The sequence below is a fragment of the Bombina bombina genome, chromosome 4 (genome assembly GCF_027579735.1).
Source record: "Bombina bombina isolate aBomBom1 chromosome 4, aBomBom1.pri, whole genome shotgun sequence".
NCBI classification, from domain to species: Eukaryota; Metazoa; Chordata; class Amphibia; order Anura; family Bombinatoridae; genus Bombina; species Bombina bombina.
In genome coordinates, this window is record NC_069502.1 from 513,847,352 (window position 1) to 513,872,624 (window position 25,273).

Sequence of the window (25,273 nt, forward strand, 5' to 3'; positions counted from 1 at the left end):
GACTTAATGCTTGAAGTGTGGGCACAGGGTTCCGGTACATGGCGGGGCTTGATGTTGCGCGCTTAGCCACGCAGTTTCCTTTTGTCTGGGTTCCGGTCGCATCCTCCTCATGGCTCCTAAGATTGCGTGTTGTGGCATATGAACAAGCGATCTTAGGGAAGTAGATTTTAGCAGTTGAAGTTTAGTCTAATGGGGGCAGGTAGGTTTTTTTTGCACAATCTAATGTGAATGTTATTAACGTGCAGGAAGAGGAATATAAATTTATATCTACAAAATTATCTCTGCACATTATTTATATAGGTCTTTTGTTAGATTTTTTCTTAAAGACACAGTAAAACAAAATTTTTGTTTTTAAACTAAGTCCTACTGTTACATTAATTTCTCAATATTTGACCTTGAACAGCATACATATCCCATGTGCACCCGCTCAAACGACGCCATGTTCCTCAACAGCGTCTGCTTCTTTCACTTTGCAGGATATGGCTGCAGTTATGTCATCCACTCTCACAGAAGTTTTATCTAAGTTGCCAGTGTTACAGGGCAAACGCAGCAGGTCAGAGACTCATGTGGTTCCTGCGACTTCTGATGCTTTGATGGCTATCTCCGATGTACCCTCCCAGGGATCTGATTTGGGGGATAGGGAGGCCTTCTCTGAAGGGGAACTGTCTGATTCAGGAATTGCATTACCTCAGACAGAATCGGACGTCATGTCCTTCAGATTTAAACTGGAACACCTCCGTCTGTTGCTGCGGGAGATTTTGATGACTCTGGACGACTGTGACTCTATTGTGGTACCTCCAGAGAAGTTGTGTAAGATGGACAAGTACTTAGCGGTGCCTTCTTACTCTGATGTCTTTCCGGTTCATAAGGGAATTTTGGAAATTGATACACGGGAATGGGAAAGACCGGGTATCCCGTTTTCCCCTTCCCCTATTTTTAAGATGTACCCTATAGCTGACACCGTTCGGGACTCTTGGCAAATGATCCCTAAGGTGGAGGGAGCTATTTCTACCCTGGCTAAGCGTACGACTATCCCTATTGAGGACAGTTGTGCTTTCAAAGACCCTATGGATAAAAAGTTTGGAGGGTCTTCTAAAAAAGCTATTTGTTCATCAAGGGTTTCTATTACAACCGACGGCCTGCATTGTACCAGTCACAACTGCGGCTCCCTTTTGGTTTGACGCCTTAGAAGAGTCTCTTAAGACTGAGACTTCTTTAGAGGAAATAATGGATAGAATTAAGGCCCTTAAGCTGGCTAATTCTTTTGTTACGGATGCCGCCTTTCAGAACGCCAAATTGGCGGCTAAGAATGCAGGATTTGCCATTCTATCGCGCAGAACCTTATGGTTAAAATCTTGGTCTGAGGATGTGTCCTCTAAATCCAAACTTTTGGCTATTCCTTTCAAGGGAAATACCCTATTCGGGCCTGACTTGAAGGAGATCATTTCTGACATTACGGGAGGTAAGGGTCACCTCCTACCTCAGGGTAAAACACCTAAGCAGAGGGGTAGACAGGGTAATTTTCGTTCCTTTTCCAAATTTCAAGGGAGTCCCCTCTTCCTTTTCCGCTAAACAGGAACGTAATTTTGCACAAGCCAAGTCTGTTTGGAGACCCAACCAGGCTTGGAACAAGAGTAAACAACCCAAGAAGCCTGCTGCTGCTCCCAAGGCAGCATGAAGGGGCGGCCCCCGATCCGGGACCAGATCTAGTAGGGGGCAGACTTTCTCTCTTTGTCCAGGCTTGGATAAGAGACGTTCAGGATCCCTGGACACTAGAAATTGTGTCTCAAGGGTATCAGTTGGAGTTCAAAAATTCCTTCCCAAGTGGAAGGTTTCTTCTTTCACGATTATCTGTAGACCAGATAAAAAGAGAGGCGTTTTTACGTTGTGTAAAAGACCTCTCCTCACTATGGGAGTAATTTGTCCCGTTCCAAAACAGGAACAGGGGCAGGGATTTTACTCAAACCTTTTCGTGGTTCCCAAAAAAGAGGGAACGTTCCGACCCATTTTAGATCTCAAGAGTCTAAACAACTTCCTCAGCGTCCCATCCTTCAAGATGGAGACGATTCGGACAATTCTTCCATTGATCCAGGAGGGTCAATATATGACTACCGGGGACTTAAAGGATGCCTATCTTCATATTCCTATCTACAGAGATCACCACCAGTTCCTAAGGTTTGCCTTCCTTGACAAACATTTTCAGTTCATGGCTCTTCCTTTCGGGCTGGTCACGGCACCCAGGATCTTCACGAATGTTCTAGGGTCTCTGCTAGTGGTTCTCAGACTGCAGGGCATTGCAAGGGCGCCTTATCTGGATGATATTCTGATCCAGGCGTCTTCTTATCAACTGATAAGGTCTCATACCGACATGGTTCTGTCCTTTCTAAGAACTCACGGGTGGAAGGTGAATCTAGAAAAGAGCTCACTAATTCCACAGACAAGGGTTCCTTTCCTGGGAACTCTAATATATTCTATATCCATGAAAATCTTCTTGACGAAAGTCAGAAAATTAAAGATTCTGAATAGATGCCGAGCCCTTCAGTCCAATCCTCGGCCATCAGTGGGCCAGTGCATGGAGGTAATTGGATTGATGGTGGCGGCAATGGACATCATTCCATTTGCTCGTTTTCATCTCAGACCTCTACAACTGAGCATGCTCAGACAGTGGAATGGAGATTATGCAAATTTGTCTCCTCAGATAGATCTGGATCAGGAGACAAGAGACTCTCTTTGGTGGTTGTCGCTGGATCATCTGTCCCAAGGGACGTGCTTCCGCAGACCTTCATGGGTGATAGTGACAACGGACGCCAGTCTGCTAGGATGGGGTGCAGTCTGGAATTCCCTGAAGGCTCAGGGTGTGTGGACTCGGTCAGAGTCTCTACTTCCAATCACTATTCTGGAATTGAGAGCAATATTCAATGCGCTTCAGGCTTGGCCTCAGTTGGCTTCGGACAAATTAATCCACTTTCAGTCAGACAACATCACGACTGTGGCTTACATCAGTCATCAGGGAGGAACAAGGAGTTCCTTAGCGATGACAGAAGTATCCAAGATAATTTGGTGGGCGGAGGCTCACTCTTGTTCTCTGTCGGCAATCTACATCCCAGGAGTGGACAACTGGGAGGCGGATTTTTTGAGCAGACAGACGTTTCATCCGGGGGAATTAGAACTCCATCCGGAGGTCTTTGCCACCCTGATTCTCAGGTGGGGCAGACCGGAATTGGATCTGATGGCATCTCGTCAGAATGCCAAGCTCCCAAGATACGGATCCAGGTCCAGGGATCCTCAGGCCGAACTTATAGATGCCTTGGCAGTGGCTTGGTCGTTCAACCTAGCTTATTTGATTCCACCTTTTGCTCTCCTCCGCCGGGTGATTGCTCGGATCAAACAGGAGAGGGCTTCAGTGATTCTCATCGCTCCTGCGTGGCCTCGCAGGACTTGGTATACCGACCTGGTGGACATGTCATCTCTGCCACCGTGAAAGCTTCCATTGAGGCAGGACCTTCTCATTCAGGGACCCTTCCATCATCCGAATCTAATTTCTCTGCAGCTGACTGCTTGGAGATTGAACGCTTGATTTTATCTAAGCGAGGGTTCTCTGATTCGGTTATTGATACCTTGATTCAGGCACGTTACCCTGTTACTAGAAAGATTTACCATAAGATATGGCGTAAATATCTTTATTGGTGCAAATCCAAGGGCTACTCATGGAGTAGGGTTAGGATTCCCAGGATTTTATCTTTTCTCCAAGAAGGATTAGAGAAAGGGTTGTCAGCTAGTTCCTTAAAGGGACAGATTTCTGCTTTGTCTATTTTGCTACACAAGCGTCTGGCAGATGTTCCAGACGTTCAATCTTTTTGTCAGGCCCTGACCAGAATCCGGACGGTGTTTAGACCAATTGCTCCTCCTTGGAGTTTGAATTTAGTTCTTAATGTTCTTCAAGGGGTTCAGTTTGAACCCATGCATTCCATAGATATTAAGTTATTATCTTGGAAAGTTTTATTTTTGTTTGCTATTTCTTCTGTTTGCAGAGTTTCTGAGCTTTTGGCATTACAATGTGATTCTCCTTATCTTATTTTCCATTCTGATAAGGTGGTGTTACATACCAAACTTGGTTTTCTTCCTAAGGTTGTTTCTAACAAAAATATTAATCAGGAAATCGTTGTTCCTTCCTTGTGTCCTAATCCCTCTTCTAAGAAGGAGCGTCTGTTACATAATTTGGACGTAGTCCGTGCCTTGAAGTTCTACTTGCAGGCGACTAAGGATTTTCGTCAACCATCTTCATTATTTGTTCTTTTTTTTCTGGGAAACATAGGGGTCAGAAAGCTACGGCTACCTCTCTTTCTTTTTGGCTGAAGAGTATCATCCGTGTTGCATATGAGACTGCTGGACAGCAGCCTCCAGAACAAATTACGGCCCATTCTACTAGAGCAGTGGCTTCCTCATGGGAATTTAAAAATGATGCTTCTGTTGAACAGATTTGCAAGGCTGCAACTTGGTCATCTCTTCACAGTTTTTCCAAATTTTACAAATTTGATACTTTTGCCTCATCTGAGGCTGTTTTTGGGAGAAAGGTTCTTCAAGCAGTGGTGCCTTCCATTTAGGTTCCTGTCTTGTCCCTCCCTTTCATCCGTGTCCTATAGCTTTGGTATTGTATCCCATAAGTAAGGATGAAATCCGTGGACTCGTCATATCTTGTAAAAGAAAAGGAACTTTATGCTTACCTGATAAATTTATTTCTTTTACGATATGACGAGTCCACGGCCCACCCTGTTGTTTTCTAAGACAGGTTTTTTATTTTTGTTAAACTTCAGTCACCTCTGCTCCTTGGCTTTTCCTTTCTCTTCCTAACTTTGCTCGAATGATACGGTTGGTGGGGAAGGGAGGAGCTATTTATGCAGCTCTGCTGTGGAGCTCTTTGCCTCCTCCTGCTGACCAGGAGGCGCGATATCCCATAAGTAAGGATGAAATCCATGGACTCGTCATATCGTAAAATAAATAAATTTATCAGGTAAGCATAAATTTCCTTTTTGAGAGTTCCTTCCTTCTATCAGCTGTATTCTGCCATTAGTAATTCAATGTCAGCTTATGGCAATAGTAGACTTGAAGGATGCTTATCTGCACATTCCAATCCACAGGGAACATCATTAGTTCATTCGTTTTGCATTTCTTGACTCTTACCTTTGGTCTCGCCACTGCTCTCAGGATCTTCACAAAGGTTCTGGGGGCTCTTCCTTCAATCATCAAGAGTTTCACAATTTGGATGAGGTCAGGGCATTGAGGTATTAGTTACAGGCTACTAAGGACTTCCATCAGTTCTCCAGTTAGTTTATTTAGTTTTCAGGTAAACGCAAGGGCAAAAGGCTACCTCTATTTCTTTAGCTTCTTAGTCAAAAAGTTTGATTCATAGAGCTTGCTTGAAGGCAGGCCAGCAGCCGCTTTTCAGAATCCCAGTTCATTCTACTCATTCTGTTTCCACTTTGTGGGCCTTCAAGTACGAGACTTCCATAGAAGAAATTTGCAAGGCTACAGCCTGGTCTAATTTACATACTTTCATCAAATGTTATCACTCTGATGTTTTTGCCTCGGTGGAGGTCGCTTTTGGAAGGAAGGTCCTTCAGCTAGTATTTACTAATAAATAGCTACCTGCTTTACTTACCTTTTTTGTCCCACCCATTTTTTTTCTTTGGACTTCACAGTTTGGGTATTGGTTCCTAAGAGTAAGGTCTCAAAAGTTTTTACTGAAAATGATTGCATGATGTTAAATAACCCTGAAGAAGTTAAAGAATATATGAAAAACAATGACATTATACTTTGACGTTAAAGTGCACAGGACTGATTGTTATCATATATAAGATGTTTTCACTGTGTAAGAATTGTACTTGGGAAAGAACACAGAAGTTTGCCCCTAGGCTGGATTTGTTTTGTTTTTTTCCCTTCCTCTCCTCCCTCGTAAGTAAGAATAGTAAGCAAGAATCAAAAGTCCTTAAAAACTTCTGTAATTCCTTAAAAATTAAAGACATATGGCAAACACAAAACCCTGTTGTAAGGATATTTCATGTGAATCATATTCACATCAAACTATGTCTAGAATAGACCCTTTTTTAGTATCTAAAAGAATGCTTGGACTTGAGATGACAGCAGACATTAATGAGATAATCATATCTGAACAAAAAAATTTACTCTTAAACCTGATAAATGCTAATTATTTTAACAACAAAAAAGATAATTAATAGAGCCTTTGAACTCTCCGCTGTGCCTCCAAATATAATGTTGTGAATATTATCCTTATTATTATTATTATAAATATTATTATTATTTCAGTAGTGTACCCGCAAAGTGTATTATGTGTTTAGACACAATACATATTATATATATATATATATATATATATATATATATATATATATATATATATATATATATATATATATATATATATATATATATATATATATTAGCTGTTACCATCTTTGCAGGGGCAATGTGTGCAATTTAATAACACTCTGAATTATATAATTTGCAAAGGATAATACTTATAAAACCTGAATCCTTTTAGTTCTCATTTGTCTATAATTAAACTGAGACCAGATCAATAAACAAACTTAGTTTATTAAAAGAATTATTCGAAATAATAAGCAATATTTGAATAAAGCAAATTTTAAAAAAAACATATATCATTACAATGATTTAATGATTATCAGGTTAGAATTCATGAAAACATTCACTTAATGATTTTATTTGCAGTAGCTTGCGTGTATAATAGAGAAACAGAAACATTTGTTATTTAAATTCTCAGCATAGCTGGCAAGAATTAGGTAAGCTAATAATTATGGCAAACTATAAGAAATTAATATTAACAGATTCCTGATTGACCCAGTGTTATTGTCGACAGATAAGACCAGGTTAACAGGAATTACATAACAAAATGTTTGTGACTATAAAGGGCAAACCAGAATTGATTAACTCGCCGGATTCAATAATAAAACTTTGAATATAAATGTAAAGAGCATAAATCATATTAACAAAACTGTTTCATGTGGGTTTGTTTCATACTTATCAACATTCTGGGATCCTTCACTGGGGTTCAGTGTAAATAGACCCTCTTAGGTTACCCCCGGACCCTCTCTCGCCATTATCCTGACTTGTTTATCAGGATAGGGTGTGGTCATCATGCATGCTCAGTGTGGCCCTGTGTGCCGTCTGCTTGTGTCCCCTCTTCCTCCCTCTTGTAGGTGAGTGTGTATTTTATGGAAAATTCTTAACTCCACCCCAACTGATAAGGTTAGGCTAACACTAATTACAGATTAATTAACATTTTTTGTTAATAAGCTAAGATTTAGAAGTTAGAATATTTTTCCCTCGGAAGATGGCACTCGTCACTAAGCTATAACAGACAAATATGTATTTTGTAATTAAATTATGAAAAACAAGTCAGTATCTCTATTTGACCATTAACCAAGGTTGAACCCCACTAATGTTTATAGAAAAAGAGACTTACTGGAACCATGTATGAAAAAACATATGGATATTTGTGGATATTTATACCAATAATATAATGATAGGAATCATGCAGCTATGTTGGGGACCTTGAATATCATAGTAACTAAACATAGCTACATATTAATACTGTGTATGTGTACCTGAATCTATAAGTAAATACACATGATCATTTTTAACCCTATATTATATAGCACAGACATATGTGAATAATATGCAATATCAAAATGGTGAATTTTCCCAGACAATTGTCCTGACACAATTATATTACACTTAATGTCAGACTAAGGAAATTTCAGGAAAATAATATAGCAAGGTTTTCCCCCCTAAGATACTTAACATCTAATGTCCAATTTAAAGGATGGCTTAGAATAAAATGGAATGACTTTTATCACTTTAATTTCTCTAATGAAATAGGAGTAGAAACATTATGGGAAACATTTAAGGCTGTAATAAGAGGGGAAATTAAAGCCTAATTAGTGCAGAAAAAATGGAAAATGATGGCCAGGGATGTTCAATTGACCAACCAACTGCATAATGCCTATAACTCCTATATATGTATAGGCTCAATTTTGCAATCTTCTTCTAAAGGGCCTAAGATTTCAGTCTCTGTTAATCAGATTAACCCTTCAGAGTCCTGCACGTCTCAGGACTCTGTTAGTCCCCTTCTCCTATCACTTCTCCTATCACTTCACAAGCAGTACCCTGCTGCTCAGCATCTAACTCATCTGGGGTTTATATCTCCACAGCACAGCTTCAGTAGGCTGTTTCTGCAGCACTGAGTGCATTTCCTGGGTCAGGGAAGAGTTTTTTTCCAGTTCCTGCACACATGGCAGACATTATCTGCAAGGAATGGGAGAAGCCGGGAATCCCTTTTTTCTCATCTCCAAATTTTAAGAAGATGTTTCTGGTTTCAGATGCTCATCTGGAGTTGTGGAGCACTATTCCCAAGGTGGATGGTGCTATTTCCACCTTGGCAAAGCAGAGCACTATTCCTTTGGAGGAGATAGCACTTTTTTCAGAGACCCCATAAATAGGAAGAGGGAGGGGTACTTGAGAAGTATGTTTAATCAAATGGGTCTTCTCTTCTCTCTCAACCTGCAGCGGGTATCCTGGCAGTTGCTGGAGCCGACACTTTTTCGTGAAACTCCATTAGAGGATATTCAGGATCAAATTAAGGCCCTTAAGATGGCGAATTCCTTCAACTGTGACGCCATAATGCAGATCATCCGTCTTATCTGTGGACATGGTATCTAAATCTAGACTCCTTTCCTTGGCCCTTAAGGGTAAGACCTTATTTGGAACAGGTCTTGATTCAATCATATCTACTGTGACTAAGTGGAAGGGTACTTACCTTCATCAGGATAAGAAATCCAAATCTAAGGTTTTTTTTGTACAAATAAAGGACAAAGATCTCTGGCCTCCTCTAAAGTTGAACAGCCCAAAAGTACCTGGAAACCTAATTAGTCTTGGAACAAGAACAAACAGTCCAAGAAACCTTCCTCTGACAACAAAGCTGCATGAAGGGGCAGCCGTGTAGGGGGTAGACTTTCTCTTTTTCAGGCTGCTTGGTTTCGCGTCCTGGATACCGGATAGGTTTTCAATACCGCCCTAAAGGGGCAGATTCATTCTGTCTTGACTTTAGTCAAAACCAGAGAAAAGAGCAGCCTTTTTGAATTGCGCAGAAGATCTGGCATCCATGGGAGTGATTGTTCCATTACCTTCCTCAGAAAGGGGACAAAGGTTTTATTCATATCTATTTGTGGTTCCCAAAAAAAGAGGAAACTTTTTGTCCCATTCTAGATTGTCTCAACACTTCTGAGAGTGCCCTCCTTCAAGATGGAAACCATCAGGTCCATCCTTCTGTTAGTCCAGGAGGGTCAATTCATGACCCACTATAGTAGCATGCATACCTACACGTTACTATTCACAAAGATCATTATCAGTTCCTCCTATTTGCTTTTCTGGACAGTTTCAAAGCTCTTCCCTTTGCAATAGCTAATACCCCAAAAAACTTTACAAAGGTGTTGGGGGTTCTTCTGGTGGTGGCCAGAACGCAAGGAATTGCTGCAGCTCCTTACCTGGATGATATCTTAGTTCAGGTTCCATCTTTTCCTTTAGCAAGCTCTCACACAGACACACTTTTGTGTCTCCTTCGGTCCCATGGTTAAAAAATAAATCATGGCAAAAGCTTCCTTGCTACCAACACCAGGGTGCGCTTTCTTGGAATGATCATAGATTCGATATCCATGAAGATTTTTTTGACGGATCAATGTCGAGCAAGCTCCAATCTTCCTGCTGTGTAATAAAGTCCACTGGTCGGCCCTCAGTAGCCCAATGTATGGAGGTGTCGACCATTCCTATTCTGGAGCTGAAGGCCATCTTCAATGCTCTGATGGCATTGCCCCAACTTCGTTCTGTCCACTTTATTAGATTCCAGTTGCACAACATTACCTCAGTGGCTTACATCAATCATCAGGGGAGAACAAGAAGTTCCTTGGCTATGAGAGAGATGTCTTGCATTCTTTAATGGGTGGAGTCTTACAATTGCCACATCTCGGCCATCCATAATCCTGGGGTGGACAGTTAGGAAGCAGACTTTCTGAGTAGACAAACCTTTCACCCGGGGGAGTGGTCTCTCCATCAGCAAGAATTTTCCGAGAACGCTCAGATGGGGAGTTCCGGAGATAGATCTCATGGACTTTTGTCTCAATGCCAAACTTCCCAGATACGGGTCGCGATTGAGGGATCCTCAAGCATCCTTGGTGGACGCGTTAGCAGTTCCATGGAATTTCAATCTTATTTATCTGTTTCCCCTGATTGCTCTCCTTCTTTGAGTAATTGCATGCATCAAATAAGAGCTGGCCTCTGTGATCCTCATTGATCCAGTGTGGTCCCCCAGGACTTGGTTTGCAGACCTCATGAAGATTTAATCTGCACCTCCTTGGGGGTTACCTCAGAAAGCGGACCTTCTTCATCATGGTCTGTTTCTTTACGAAAATCTAGATTCTCTGAAGCTGACTGAGTTGGGATTGAAGCCTAATCCTGTCAGAGAGTTTTCTCTGACAGGGTCATCGATGCTTTGATTCAAGCCCGTTAGCCGGTTACCAGATGTATTTTCCCTGGCACAAGGTGAAGGTGCCTAGAATTGTTTTGTTTCTCCAAGAAGGTTTGGAAAAGGGCCTGTTGGCCAGTTCTCTTAAAGGGTAGATCTCTGCTCTTTCTGTATTACTTTGTAAGAAGTTGGCTAATTTTTCTGACGTTCAGTCCTTTGTTCAGGCCCTTGTTAGAATTAGGCCTTTGTTTAGACCTGTTGCTCCCCCTTGGAGCCTTAATCTTGTTCTACATGTTATTCATCAGGCTCCCTTTGAGCCTATGCATTATGTTGACATTAAATTTTTATCCTGGAAAGTTTTGTTTGTCTTGGCTATTTCTTCTGCTTCCAGAGTTTCTTAGTTATTTGCATTACAGTGTGATCCTCCTCATCTTATTTTTGGTGCAGATAAGGCGGTTTCGCGCACTATGTTAGGGTTTTTACCTAAAGTTGTATCTTCGCGCAAAATATCAATCAAGAGATTGTAGTGCCTTCTTTTTGTCCTAATCCTTCTTCCCAGAATTTAGATGTTGTTCAAGCACTAAGTTCTATCTTCATGCTACCAAGGACTTTCGACAATCCTCTTGTTCGTTTTGTATTCTGTAAAGCACTCTTTCTTTTTGACTGAGAAATAGCATCCATATGGCATATGTAGAGGCGGGACAACAGCCTCTTGTGAGAATAACGGCTCATTCTACCTGTGCAGTGTCTCCATCTTGGACCTTTAAGAACAAAGCTTCTATGGAATAGATTTGTAAGGCGGCTACTTGGTCCTCTTTGATTACCTTTTCAAAGTTTTACAAATTTTATGTTTTTGCCCCTGCTGAGGCTTCCTTTGGGGAGAAAGGTGCTACAAGTGGTGGTGCCTTCAGTTTAGGTCTGCCTGCCTTGATTTTCCCTCCCTGTTCATACTGTGTCCTTGGTTTCCCAACAGTAATGAATTAATTTGTGGACTCTCACTGCCATTAGAAAGAAAACAAAATGTATGCTTGCCTGATAAATTCTTTCCTTTCGTGGCAGAGTCCACGAACCCGACCACTGTTTATTTGTGCGGCGGCAGTTATATTTTCCCTTCTTCCGGCACCTCTATACCCCTCGTGTTTCTCTTCACTTTTCTTTTTACTCAACCTGAAATACTGGGGAGGTAGGGGAAGTGGGAGGGATTACTTATAGCTTTGGCTGGGGTGTCTTTGCCTCCTCCTGGTGGCCAGGTGTTGTATTCCCAACAGTAATGAATGAATTTGTGGACTTTCACTGCCAAGAAAGAAAATAATTCATCAGGTAAGCATACATTTTGTTATAAATTAGTTACTATATTTTTTAAGGGGCCAAGAGCAACCCGTTAAGTTAGAAAACAGAGTTTCTCATTGTGTCATTTTATTTTGATATAATTAATTTTATACTTGGTATGCTAATGGTGATCAGCTTACATGTAACATTTTCTCTTTTTGTTATGGACAGCTGCATAGTAGTGTAATTATACAGAATTATATGTTGGATGTGTCATTTGTACCAAGTTTTTATGTTACACTTTAAGTTTTTTTGTAATGGTCGTTTGCATGTGTAGTCTGACTGCCAGAAGTACTGTATTATTGTATGTTACCTCAACAGAAATGCAATTAAAAGATATATTTTTGCAGTTGATTCTAAATAACTAGAGTTTTTATTTCTTGCGCACACAATCTCATTCCAACATGTAAAAGTGTCACTTTTTACAGCAGATTTTAAGTGCTTTTATTTTCTGGCAATTGGTTCAACACCTGGTTTCAAAACTCACATTCCAAAATGATTGAAATAGCATATTTTATATCACTTTTATAACGCTGCAATACGTCAATAGCTTGCAAGTCATTTCAGAGTGAATCATTCAAAACCGTTATGACAAGATCTCTTACCAGCCCATTGTACTGTGTTTTATGACATGCTGTAGAGCACATTTTACACAAGCCCCTGCCTTATACTGCTGTTGATGCGGGTTTGACATTATGAGATGAGCTGATTGCTTTTGAGGATTTAAAGTTTGTAGACTGTTTCTACTGTCCAGCTCATAATTTCAGTATTACATATATGTCCCCTTTCCACCAGTTTTTATATATTTAGGAAAATGTAGTTATCAAACTTAGGGAAAGAAGCACACATTTTCAGAAGAGGTAATATTGTAGATGGTTACTCAGTAACTTTAGAAAGTTCTATGCTTCTAAACTTTGCAGGTGTAGTGAACATGTAGCCCTAAAATGCAACCATTTAACTCCACATTTAAAATATATATATATATAAAAATAATAATAATAATAAAGATACACAAATATACTTAATGTCACTTTAAGTTGCCATCCAAAATGAGGGGAAAATAAAAGCATGAAAATTCTTCTCTCATCTGAAGTCTGAACCTCAAGTGACCGTTTTCCATTGAGCAATGCTCTCTCTACATCATTGCATGAGAAAGATGCTTTTGAGAAATGTGTGTTCATGTTTGTGCGCAGATATCTGCTGCCTTCTGTTTGTTTGCAGACAGCTAGTTATTTTACTTGTATCTTAACAACTTGACGGCAATTTACATAAAATGATGGGAAATAAATCATCTCTTTTTGTTATTGTAAAACTGGTTATTTAAAAGCATTATTAGAAATCATACCTAATGTATTGACGTTTTCATCTGCTATATATTTATATACATAACAATATTACTGTAGACGCTTTACTCATAAGCCCTTTTTATATTGTTATAAAAATATACTTTACTAGTCTGTCACTACAGGCAAATCTATTTATATTGACATCTTAAAAATATTATTTTGTTCAGGAATATCTGACACATACATATGTCACTGGTGCCTCATAATCAATAGAAAACTTGAAGCTTATTTATTATTGATAAATGTCACCTTGAGCACTGCTGAGTATTAAGAAGTACTGTTACTATATAATATCTGTTTTATAACTTCTTAATTGTGACTTCCTATCTGACAGATACAAGCACAATATATTTTTTAGACCTAAGCAATATATTAAATGTTGACATCTTACATTAGACTTTTGTTTTCTTGCCTACAAAGAGCCCTTTTATGGCAGTAAAGCATAACAATTTCTTGGTTCAGTAATTTTACAAGTAGTTTATGTAAATATTAAGCCATAATTGTTCTTTCAGTTCTAGATTTATTGACAGTCTCAGAGGTGGAAATATTGAATTGCTTATAGAAGTGCACTTGTAATTTTCAATTGACTTTGAAACAACATGAAAGAAATCCAATATACCATTATTGGAGCAATTTGAAAAATCCTACTAAGCTCCCAAACTATTCATGAAAACTTTTCTGTATGCAGCTAGGGAACGATGCGCATGTTTTATACTTGATCACCATAGAATATAAATAATGTATCCCCTCTATATCATCATTTCAATATACCATGCACTAATTATTTATTGTAAAGCATTCGTTCTCTTCAACACATTCATATCTGTTATCAAAACTTTATGCTGACACAATATTTCCTAACCCCTCAGATGGAATAATTAATCATCAAAGTAAATACATAATTATATGTTAATATAAAAACGTAATGCTAATACAATATGATACCCTTATATAATATTCCACCCCTCTTTGATATGCCAAATATAATTGTGTTACTAGATGTGTTTTTTTTACAATCTTTGCTCCTTATGAATGAGTGCTGTACCTCATCTGCTTGTTTGTCTTGCATGTGTTAGCAACTCTCACTGAATACCTAATGAACTAGTTTAGATTTTCAGTTTTAGAATAATTTAACATATTTTATTATTGGCCTAAACACTGAAACACGAGTATAAATAGGCATACTGTTCATTGCTAACTACTTAAAGGGACACTGAACCCATTTTGTTTTCTTTTGTGACATTTTAAGCAACGTTCTAATTTACTCCTATTATCAAATTTTCTTCATTCTCTTGGTATCTTTATTACCATTTACCTATGTACTGTACTGTGTACCTATCTGGAGTAAGCTAGTTAGTGTGGGGTTCTGTTCCATCCTCGAGTATAATTAAAGAGAAAATAGACTATAACCACTCTCAGTAATTATCATCTTAAGCAGCACATAATAGTCATAAATGCATTTTATAGGGTTTATGTAATGGCATTTTAAAACCAGATTAGCACATCACTAGCTCTCATTGTGTTTTTTTTAATGTGCTTCAGTTCTATATTACCAAAATAAAATGAAGGGCATCATTGCATTTATTAATTGTGCCTATTTACCAATAGCTACAATGTGCTATAAATGTTTTCTGCCTATATTGAAATGCTGTTGTGTTCCTTACCACTTCATTAATAGAAGTACAGTGCTAGAAATGTAATACCTATATGTATGTACTTGGGTGTATAATTTATATGTTACTACACATGAGTTTTATATAATATAGTGCTCTATCACCCATTCTCTGTCAGATAGCTCAGAATGCTTTGAGTCATCCTGTGTGTCGCTGCAAAATGCTGTGATATCCATTTTGGTTAATTGTGCCCTCCATTTTTTGTGTTTCAAAAAACTATGGCTATCGGAACCAACAAATTTAAGTTTGGACTTCTCATGCCAAATGACAGATTTTCTCTGGTCTGGTGTACACTGCCTTTGTTTCCTGCTGATTATTCTAATAAACATATTCTGTTCAGCAGAGGTAAGTTTTGCTCTACCTTTCTTGTGGTAATCCTTATGACAGCCTTTTCTTGCCACTGCATTTGAAGAAACTTTCTTGAAAAATGTTCTTGAAATGTTAATTTTTTAAAATAGGAATGGACTTTAATTTCTCAAGTTTCTATATCATGGACTAATGCAACCAGAAATGATTACCTTCTACCAATAGGGCTATATAAGATAAGCTCTATTATTAGGGACATTATAGTAAAAAAAAAAGATATACTCTAATCCATTAGAGCATTTAATTTTATGACTATCAACCCTAGAATAGGGTTTAAACACATAGTAGAAATACCATTCGGGAATTACAGAGCGCTGCTGGTTCCGAGTGCAACATGCCACTGTTTGGATCAACAGCATATTTTACTTAGGATCAGCAGTGCTCTGCGAGTCCTAAGCAGTATTTCCACTGTATGTTTTATCTGTTTGTAGGGGTTGAACACACAGTAGTCTAGGGTAGACATGTCATAAAATTACATGTTATGCATTAGAGCATGTATTTTTTTTTTTTTTTTTACTTTAACCCCTTAGTGACCAGAGCACGTTTTCATTTGTTGACCGTTTGGGACCAAGGCTATTTTTACATTTCTGCGGTGTTTGTGTTTAGCTGTAATTTTCCTCTTACTCATTTACTGTACCCACACATATTAGATACCGTTTTTCTCGCCATTAAATGGACTTTCTAAAGATACCATTATTTTCATCATATCTTATAATTTACTATAAAAAAAATTATAAAATATGAGGAAAAAATGGAAAAAAAACAATTTTTTCAAACTTTGACCCCCAAAATCTGTTACACATCTACAACCACCAAAAAACACCCATGCTAAATAGTTTCTAAATTTTGTCCTGAGTTTAGAAATACCCAATGTTTACATGTTCTTTGCTTTTTTTGCAAGTTATAGGGCACTAAATAAAAGTAGCACTTTGCTATTTCCAAACCACTTTTTTTCAAAATTAGCGCTAGTTACATTGAAACACTGATATCTGTCAGGAATCCCTGAATATCCTTTAACATGTATATATATATATATATTTTTAGAAGACATCCCAAAGTATTGATCTAGGCCCATTTTGGTATATTTCATGCCACCATTTCACCGCCAAATGCGATCAAATAAAAAAAAATGTTCACTTTTTCACAAATTTTTTCACAAACTTTAGGTTTCTCACTGAAATTATTTACAAACAGCTTGTGCAATTATTGCACAAATGGTTTTAAATGCTTCTCTGGGATCCCCTTTGTTCAGAAATAGCAGACATATATGGCTTTTACGTTGCTTTTTGGTAATTAGAAGGCCGCTAAATGCCACTGCGCACCACACGTGTATTATGCGCAGCAGTGAAGGGGTTAATTAGGAAGCATGTAGGGAGCTTGTAGGGTTAATTTTAGCTTTAGTGTAGTGTAGTAAACAACCCCAAGTATTGATCTAGGCCCATTTTGGTATATTTCATGCCACCATTTCACCGCCAAATGCTATCAAATTAAAAAAAACTTTAAATAGTTCACAATTTTAGGTTTCTCACTGAAATTATTTATAAACAGCTTGTGCAATTATGGCACAAATTGTTGTAAATGCTTGTCTGGGATCCCCTTTGTTCAGAAATAGCAGACATATATGGCTTTGGCGTTGCTTTTTGGTAGTTAGAAGGTCGCTAAATGCCGCTGCGCATCACACGTATATTATGTCTAGCAGTGAAGGAGTTAATTAGGAAGCTTGTAGGGAGCTTGCAGGGTTAATTTTAGCTTTAGTGTAGAGATCAGCCTCCCACCTGACACATCCCACCCCCTGATCCCTCCCAAACAGCTCCCTTCCCTCTCCCACCCCACAATTGTCCCCGCCATCTTAAGTGCAGTACTAAAATAAAAGTTTTTTGGAGGGTTTTAGTTTAAAAAAAAAAAAAAAAAAATTCTCCTGCTTTGTGGGACCCCCCTTAGCCCCCAACCTCCCTGATCCCCCCCAAACAGCTCTTTAACCCCCCCCCCCCCCTCTGCCTTTATTGGGCACCATATTGGGTACTGGCAGCTGTCTGCCAGTACCCAGTTTTAAAAATAATAATGTATTTTTATTTTTTTATTTTATTAAATATTTTATTTATTTCTGTAGTGTAGCTGCCCCCCCCCCCTCAACATCCAACCTCCCACCCTCTCCCAGATGCCTGGATTTTAAAATCCCACCCTCCCCAGTCCTCTCTCCCACCCTCCAGATCTACAGCATATTGATGCTGTTTTTATAGAGCTCATGTGCACCCGCACTAGATCCCTCCCCCCTCCTCCACCAATGACTGCCCACCCGCCTCCCTGGATGAGCTCCCACCCACCAACGATAACGGCCATCGATAGCCGATGCAGAGAGGGCCACAGAGTGGCTCTCTCTGCATCGGATGGCTAAAAACAGTTATTGCAGGATGCCTCATTTTTTTGCAGGACGTACCCCATACGTCGTTGGTCATTAAGGGGTTAATCACCCTTTAAGAGCAAAATGCGTTGATATGGAGTGGATGCAATTAAAAACTGTTAAGAACTATTAATCAACTAAAAAACAAAAAAAACATAGGCATTAATCAACACAGAAATAATCAAAACCCTTAGAGGTCACTAATGTTACCTCTTACAATATCCATGTAAGAGGTAACATTTTTTTATAAGTCTTATGCCCAAATACTCCAAAATTAAGAGATTACAAAAACCAGAAGAAAATGATACTGGAGGACACATGACCAGGCTTCGACTGCCACAGTGAAAAGGCCAAGAATGCAGAAGAGAGGCAGCTCTAACTTACACAACTCATAGCACAGGCGAGTGAACACTGATAATGTATAGTGCCATTGGGCAATACTAAGGGCTAATAATGTATGAAATAGTGAGCCTATTCATTTCTTATTAACTCTATGGGTTATTAGGTAAACAACAGGGCGCATTTGGAATTAGTTTGCTATATCCAAAAAGGCCCCTGAGGGATCAAAAAGAGTATTTCTAGACTTTTAGTTTTGAATATTAATTTTATTGGTGTTTTAAATTGTTTTTAAGGTTGGATATTGACTTTTTATATAACAATTCTTCATAAAAAATTGTTCAAATATTTTATATGTATTTATTTTAGATATATTTGTTTTTGTGAATGTTACCTATTAGCTGCAGTATTTTATGGGAGACGTCCCAATTTGAATAATGTGTGCATATGACAATATGTAATTAAGCACATATTTTGATTTGATATACTGTTTAAACTCCTTGGCAGTATAGTGACTCCTAAGTTTCATTTTACTATATAATACCTACCCTACCTTTTAAAAACATAACTGATTAGCATTAGGTGTTCATGAGAAATAAAACATTGAACAAATATAACATTTACTATGCAGACCATTAAAATGATGATTTAATCACCGTGGTTCAACATTATCCACCTTTACATTTCACCAAAGTTTTAAATAAAAAAAACATTTGTTGGGTGGTGGATTGCAAAAAAAGAAACCAACATATTTTTTTAAAGTAAAATTTTAGGTTTGTAAAGAAATTCATACATGGGTATTAACTTCTCAATCTATATTTGTCGTCAAAGCGGAGTTTCTAGAAATAAGCCTTTATACCTTTTAGATAAAAAAAAAAAAAAGAGTTTTAAGTCACAAGAAACAGACATTTAGTCAGGTGTGTCCAAACCTTTAAATAATATATATCTCTTAGAGACAGATGCATGTGTGTGTGTATATATATATATACAGGGGTGGAAAAATATCACTGTGGCTTACTAGTGAGGGGTTGAAAGCTAGTAGCCCAGAGGGAAAAAGTTACTAGTCCACTTAATATTAAAGGTAGGAAAATGTCAAATTTTGAAAGTCGTCCGCTGCAATATTTAAGTCGTCCGGGACTAGTGGACCACTCAAAATCTCAAGCCATATATATATATATATATATATATCTATATATATATATATATATATATATATATGTGTGTGTTACAGTTAAAGTAAGAAATCCGGGTAATCCTAGGATACCCTACCCGGGTAAAACGGACATTACCAAAGCGGCTGTGGGTAAAGCCAGATGTACTGTAATTCCCCCATTTACACTATTTCTTTTTCCTTGGTGGTTCAAGTAAGCGCCCCGCCGATCCTCTGGCAGAGGCAAAAAATATAGTGAAGATGGGGGAATTACAGTGCATGCTAGATGCAGTGACTCCGCACTCTGAGGGGATTTATGATCATACATCGGGCTTTACCCACATGTGCTTGGGTAATGTCTGTTTTACCCGGGTAATCCAAGGATTACCCAATATACCCCATATATATATATATGTATAAGTACTGTGTGTGTGTGTGTATGTGTATATATATGTGTGTGTTTGTGTGAAAATAATTTTAGCGGTACCGGGTTTTTTTGGTTGTTTTTTTACAGAGAATATTAAGAAGCAAAAATCAGAACACATGAAACGTAGGTTTAAAGATATTGAGTTATGTTAAGGAAAGATATACTTAACATGATATAGTAGAGCAGGTGTAGCTAACAATACTTGCTTTGTAATCTGACAAGATTAACTGATTTGACACTTAACTGATTAGCAATGAGATGTTTTGTGTTAGAGCTACCAATGCCACATACACCCTATTGAATATATGGCATTAAGTAGATTAATTCAAAGAGTTAGAAGATCTGAAACAAAATGGGCATTCAAGCTAGTCATTTCTTAATTCCGTGAAAGCTGCAGTAATGATTGAAGAGTTGAGGAAACAAGTTAGATAGCAAAGCTTTGTGAAACCTAGTGGAAATTGGGGTGAAGAGCAGAGGACGTATAGAATCCATATGTGTCTTTATGCAAAATAAATCTGTACTTTCTTTCATGTAATTAGCAAGAGTCCATGAGCTAGTGACGTATGGGATATACATTCCTACCAGGAGGGGCAAAGTTTCCCAAACCTCAAAATGCCTATAAATACACCCCTCACCACACCCACAAATCAGTTTTACAAACTTTGCCTCCTATGGAGGTGGTGAAGTAAGTTTGTGCTAGATTCTACGTTGATATGCGCTCCGCAGCAGGTTGGAGCCCGGTTTTCCTCTCAGCGTGCAGTGAATGTCAGAGGGATGTGAGGAGAGTATTGCCTATTTGAATTCAATGATCTCCTTCTACGGGGTCTATTTCATAGGTTCTCTGTTATCGGTCGTAGAGATTCATCTCTTACCTCCCTTTTCAGATCGACGATATACTCTTATATACCATTACCTCTACTGATTCTCGTTTCAGTACTGGTTTGGCTTTCTACTACATGTAGATGAGTGTCCTGGGGTAAGTAAGTCTTATTTTCTGTGACACTCTAAGCTATGGTTGGGCACTTTTGTATAAAGTTCTAAATATATGTATTCAAACATTTATTTGCCTTAACTCAGGATGTTCAACGTTCCTTATTTCAGACAGTCAGTTTCATATTTGGGATAATGCATTTGAATAAATCAATTTTTTTCTTACCTTAAAATTTGACTTTTTTCCTGTGGGCTGTTAGGCTCGCTGGGGCTGAAAATGCTTCATTTTATTGCGCCATTCTTGGCGCTGACTTTTTTGGCGCAAAAAGTTTTTTCTGTTTCCGGCGTCATACGTGTCGCTGGAAGTTGCGTCCTCTTTGATGTTTTTTTGCGCCAAAAGTGTCGGCGTTCCGGATGTGGCGTGATTTTTGGCCCCAAAAGCATTTAGGAGCCAAATAATGTGGGCGTCTTTTTTTGGCGCTAAAAAATATGGGCGTCACTTTTGTCTCCACATTGTTTAAGTCTCATTATTTATTGCTTCTGGTTGCTAGAAGCTTGTTCACTGGCATTTTTTCCCATTCCTGAAACTGTCATTTAAGGAATTTGATCAATTTTGCTTTATATGTTGTTTTTTCTATTACATATTGCAAGATGTCCCAGATTGACACTGAGTTAGAAGATACTTCTGGAAAAACGCTGCCTGGTGCTGGATCTACCAAAGTTAAGTGTATCTGTTGTAAACTTATGGTATCTGTTCCTCCAGCTGTTGTTTGTAATGAATGTCATGACAATCTTGTTAATGCAGATAATATTTTCTTTAGTAATGTTACATTACCTGTTGTGGTTCCATCAACATCTAATACTCAGAGTGTTCCTGTTAACATAAGAGATTTTGTTTCTAAATCTATTAAGAAGGCTATGTCTGTTATTCCCCCTTCTAGTAAACGTAAAAGGTCTTTAAAACTTCTCATTTTTCAGATGAATTTTTAAATGAACATCATCATTCTGATTCTGATAGTGGTTCCTCTGGTTCAGAGGATTCTGTCTCAGAGGTTGATGCTGATAAATCTTCATATTTATTCAAAATGGAATTTATTCGTTCTTTACTTAAAGAGATTTTAATTGCTTTAGAAATAGAGGATTCTGGTCCTCTTGATACTAAATCTAAACGTTTAAATAAGGTTTTTAAATCTCCTGTAGTTATTCCAGAAGTTTTTCCTGTCCCTGATGCTATTTCTGAAGTAATCTCCAGGGAATGGAATAATTTGGGTAATTCATTTACTCCTTCTAAACGTTTTAAGCAATTATATCCTGTGCCATCAGACAGATTAGAGTTTTGGGACAAAATCCCTAAGGTTGATGGGGCTGTCTCTACTCTTGCTAAACGTACTACTATTCCTATGGCAGATAGTACTTCCTTTAAGGATCCTTTAGATAGGAAGATTGAATCCTTTCTAAGAAAAGCTTACTTATGTTCAGGTAATCTTCTTAGACCTGCTATATCTTTAGCGGATGTTGCTGCAGCTTCAACTTTTTGGTTAGAAGCTTTAGCGCAACAAGTAACATATCATAACTCTCATAGCATTGTTAATCTTCTTCAACATGCTAATAACTTTATTTGTGATGCCATCTTTGATATCATTAGAGTTGATGTCAGGTATATGTCTTTAGCTATTTTAGCTAGAAGAGCTTTATGGCTTAAAACTTGGAATGCTGATATGTCTTCTAAGTCAACTTTGCTTTCCCTTTCTTTCCAGGGTAATAAATTATTTGGTTCTCAGTTGGATTCTATTATCTCAACTGTTACTGGAGGGAAAGGAACTTTTTTACCACAGGATAAAAAATCTAAAGGTAAATTTAGGTCTAATAATAGTTTTCGTTCCTTTCGTCACAATAAGGAACAAAAGCCTGATCCTTCGCCCTCAGGAGCGGTATCAGTTTGGAAACCATCTCCAGTCTGGAATAAGTCCAAGCCTTTTAGAAAACCAAAACCAGCTCCCAAGTCCACATGAAGGTGCGGCCCTCATTCCAGCTCAGCTGGTAGGGGGCAGATTACGTTTTTTCAAACAAATTTGGATTAATTCAATTCACAATCTTTGGATTCAAAACATTGTTTCAGAAGGGTACAGAATTGGCTTCAAGATAAGGCCTCCTGCAAAGAGATTTTTTCTTTCCCGTGTCCCAGTAAATCCAGCAAAGGCTCAAGCATTTCTGAAATGTGTTTCAGATCTAGAGTTGGCTGGAGTAATTATGCCAGTTCCAGTTCTGGAACAGGGGCTGGGGTTTTATTCAAATCTCTTCATTGTACCAAAGAAGGAGAATTCCTTCAGACCAGTTCTGGATCTAAAAATATTGAATCGTTATGTAAGGATACCAACATTCAAAATGGTAACTATAAGGACTATTCTGCCTTTTGTTCAGCAAGGGCATTATATGTCCACAATAGATTTACAGGATGCATATCTGCATATTCTGATTCATCCAGATCACTATCAGTTTCTGAGATTCTCTTTCCTAGACAAGCATTACCAGTTTGTGGCTCTGCCGTTTGGCCTAGCAACAGCTCCAAGGATTTTTACAAAGGTTCTCGGTGCCCTTCTGTCTGTAATCAGAGATCAGGGTATTGTGGTATTTCCTTATTTGGACGATATCTTGGTACTTGCTCAGTCTTCACATTTAGCAGAATCTCATACGAATCGACTTGTGTTGTTTCTTCAAGATCATGGTTGGAGGATCAATTTACCGAAAAGTTCATTGATTCCTCAAACAAGGGTTACCTTTTTAGGTTTCCAGATAGATTCAGTGTCCATGACTCTGTCTCTGACAGACAAGAGACGTCTAAAATTGATCTCAGCTTGTCGAATCCTTCAATCACAATCATTCCCTTCGGTAGCCTTATGCATGGAAATTCTAGGTCTTATGACTGCTGCATCGGATGCAATCCCCTTTGCTCGTTTTCACATGCGACCTCTTCAGCTCTGTATGCTGAACCAGTGGTGCAGGGATTACACAAAGATATCTCAATTAATATCTTTAAAACCGATTGTACGACACTCTCTGACGTGGTGGACAGATCACCATCGTTTAGTTCAGGGGGCTTCTTTTGTTCTTCCGACCTGGACTGTAATTTCAACAGATGCAAGTCTGACAGGTTGGGGAGCTGTTTGGGGGTCTCTGACAGCACAAGGGGTTTGGGAATCTCAGGAGGTGAGATTACCGATCAATATTTTGGAACTCCATGCAATTTTCAGAGCTCTTCAGTCTTGGCCTCTTCTAAAGAGAGAATCGTTCATTTGTTTTCAGACAGACAATGTCACAACTGTGGCATACATCAATCATCAAGGAGGGACTCACAGTCCTCTGGCCATGAAAGAAGTATCTCGAATTCTGGTATGGGCGGAATCCAGCTCCTGTCTAGTTTCTGCGGTTCATATCCCAGGTATAGAAAATTGGGAAGCGGATTATCTCAGTCGCCAAACGTTACATCCGGGCGAATGGTCTCTTCACCCAGAGGTATTTCTTCAGATTGTTCAAATGTGGGGTCTTCCAGAAATAGATCTGATGGCTTCTCATCTAAACAAGAAACTTCCCAGGTATCTGTCCAGATCCAGGGATCCTCAAGCGGAAGAAGTGGATGCGTTGTCACTTCCTTGGAAGTATCATCCTGCCTATATCTTTCCGCCTCTAGTTCTTCTTCCAAGAGTATTCTTCAAGATTCTGAAGGAATGCTCGTTTGTTCTGCTGGTGGCTCCAGCATGGCCTCACAGGTTTTGGTATGCGGATCTTGTCCGGATGGCCTCTTGACAACCGTGGACTCTTCCGTTAAGACCAGACCTTCTGTCACAAGGTCCTTTTTTCCATCAGGATCTCAAATCCTTAAATTTAAAGGTATGGAGATTGAATGCTTGATTCTTAGTCAAAGAGGTTTCTCTGACTCTGTGATTAATACTATGTTACAGGCTCGTAAATCCGTATCTAGGGAGATATATTATAGAGTCTGGAAGACTTATATTTCTTGGTGTCTTTCTCATAATTTTTCCTGGCATTCTTTTAGAATTCCGAGAATTTTACAGTTTCTTCAGGATGGTTTGGATAAAGGTTTGTCTGCAAGTTCCTTGAAAGGACAAATCTCTGCTCTTTCTGTTCTTTTTCACAGAAAGATTGCTAATCTTCCTGATATTCATTGTTTTGTACAAGCTTTGGTTCGTATAAAACCTGTCATTAAGTCAATTTCTCCTCCTTGGAGTTTGAATTTGGTTCTGGGGGCTCTTCAAGCTCCTCCGTTTGAACCTATGAATTCTTTGGACATTAAATTACTTTCTTGGAAAGTTTTGTTCCTTTTGGCCATCTCTTCTGCCAGAAGAGTTTCTGAATTATCTGCTCTTTCTTGTGAGTCTCCTTTTCTGATTTTTCATCAGGATAAGGCGGTGTTGCGAACTTCTTTTAAATTTTTACCTAAGGTTGTGAATTCTAACAACATTAGTAGAGAAATTGTGGTTCCTTCATTATGTCCTAATCCTAAGAATTCTAAGGAGAAATCATTGCATTCTTTGGATGTAGTTAGAGCTTTGAAATATTATGTTGAAGCTACTAAGAATTTCCGAAGACTTCTAGTCTATTTGTTATATTTTCCGGTTCTAGGAAAGGTCAGAAGGCTTCTGCCATTTCTTTGGCATCTTGGTTGAAATCTTTAATTCATCATGCTTATGTCGAGTCGGGTAAAACTCCGCCTCAAAGGATTACAGCTCATTCTACTAGGT

At 38.6% G+C, this 25,273-nt stretch overlaps 1 protein-coding gene across 2 annotated transcripts in view; it reads left to right on the top strand.

Annotated features, from left to right (window-relative positions):
* The window catches only part of SMAP1 (small ArfGAP 1), a 1,140,917-nt gene that overhangs the window by 910,352 nt on the left and 205,292 nt on the right, over positions 1-25,273 (top strand). The window lies entirely within an intron of this gene.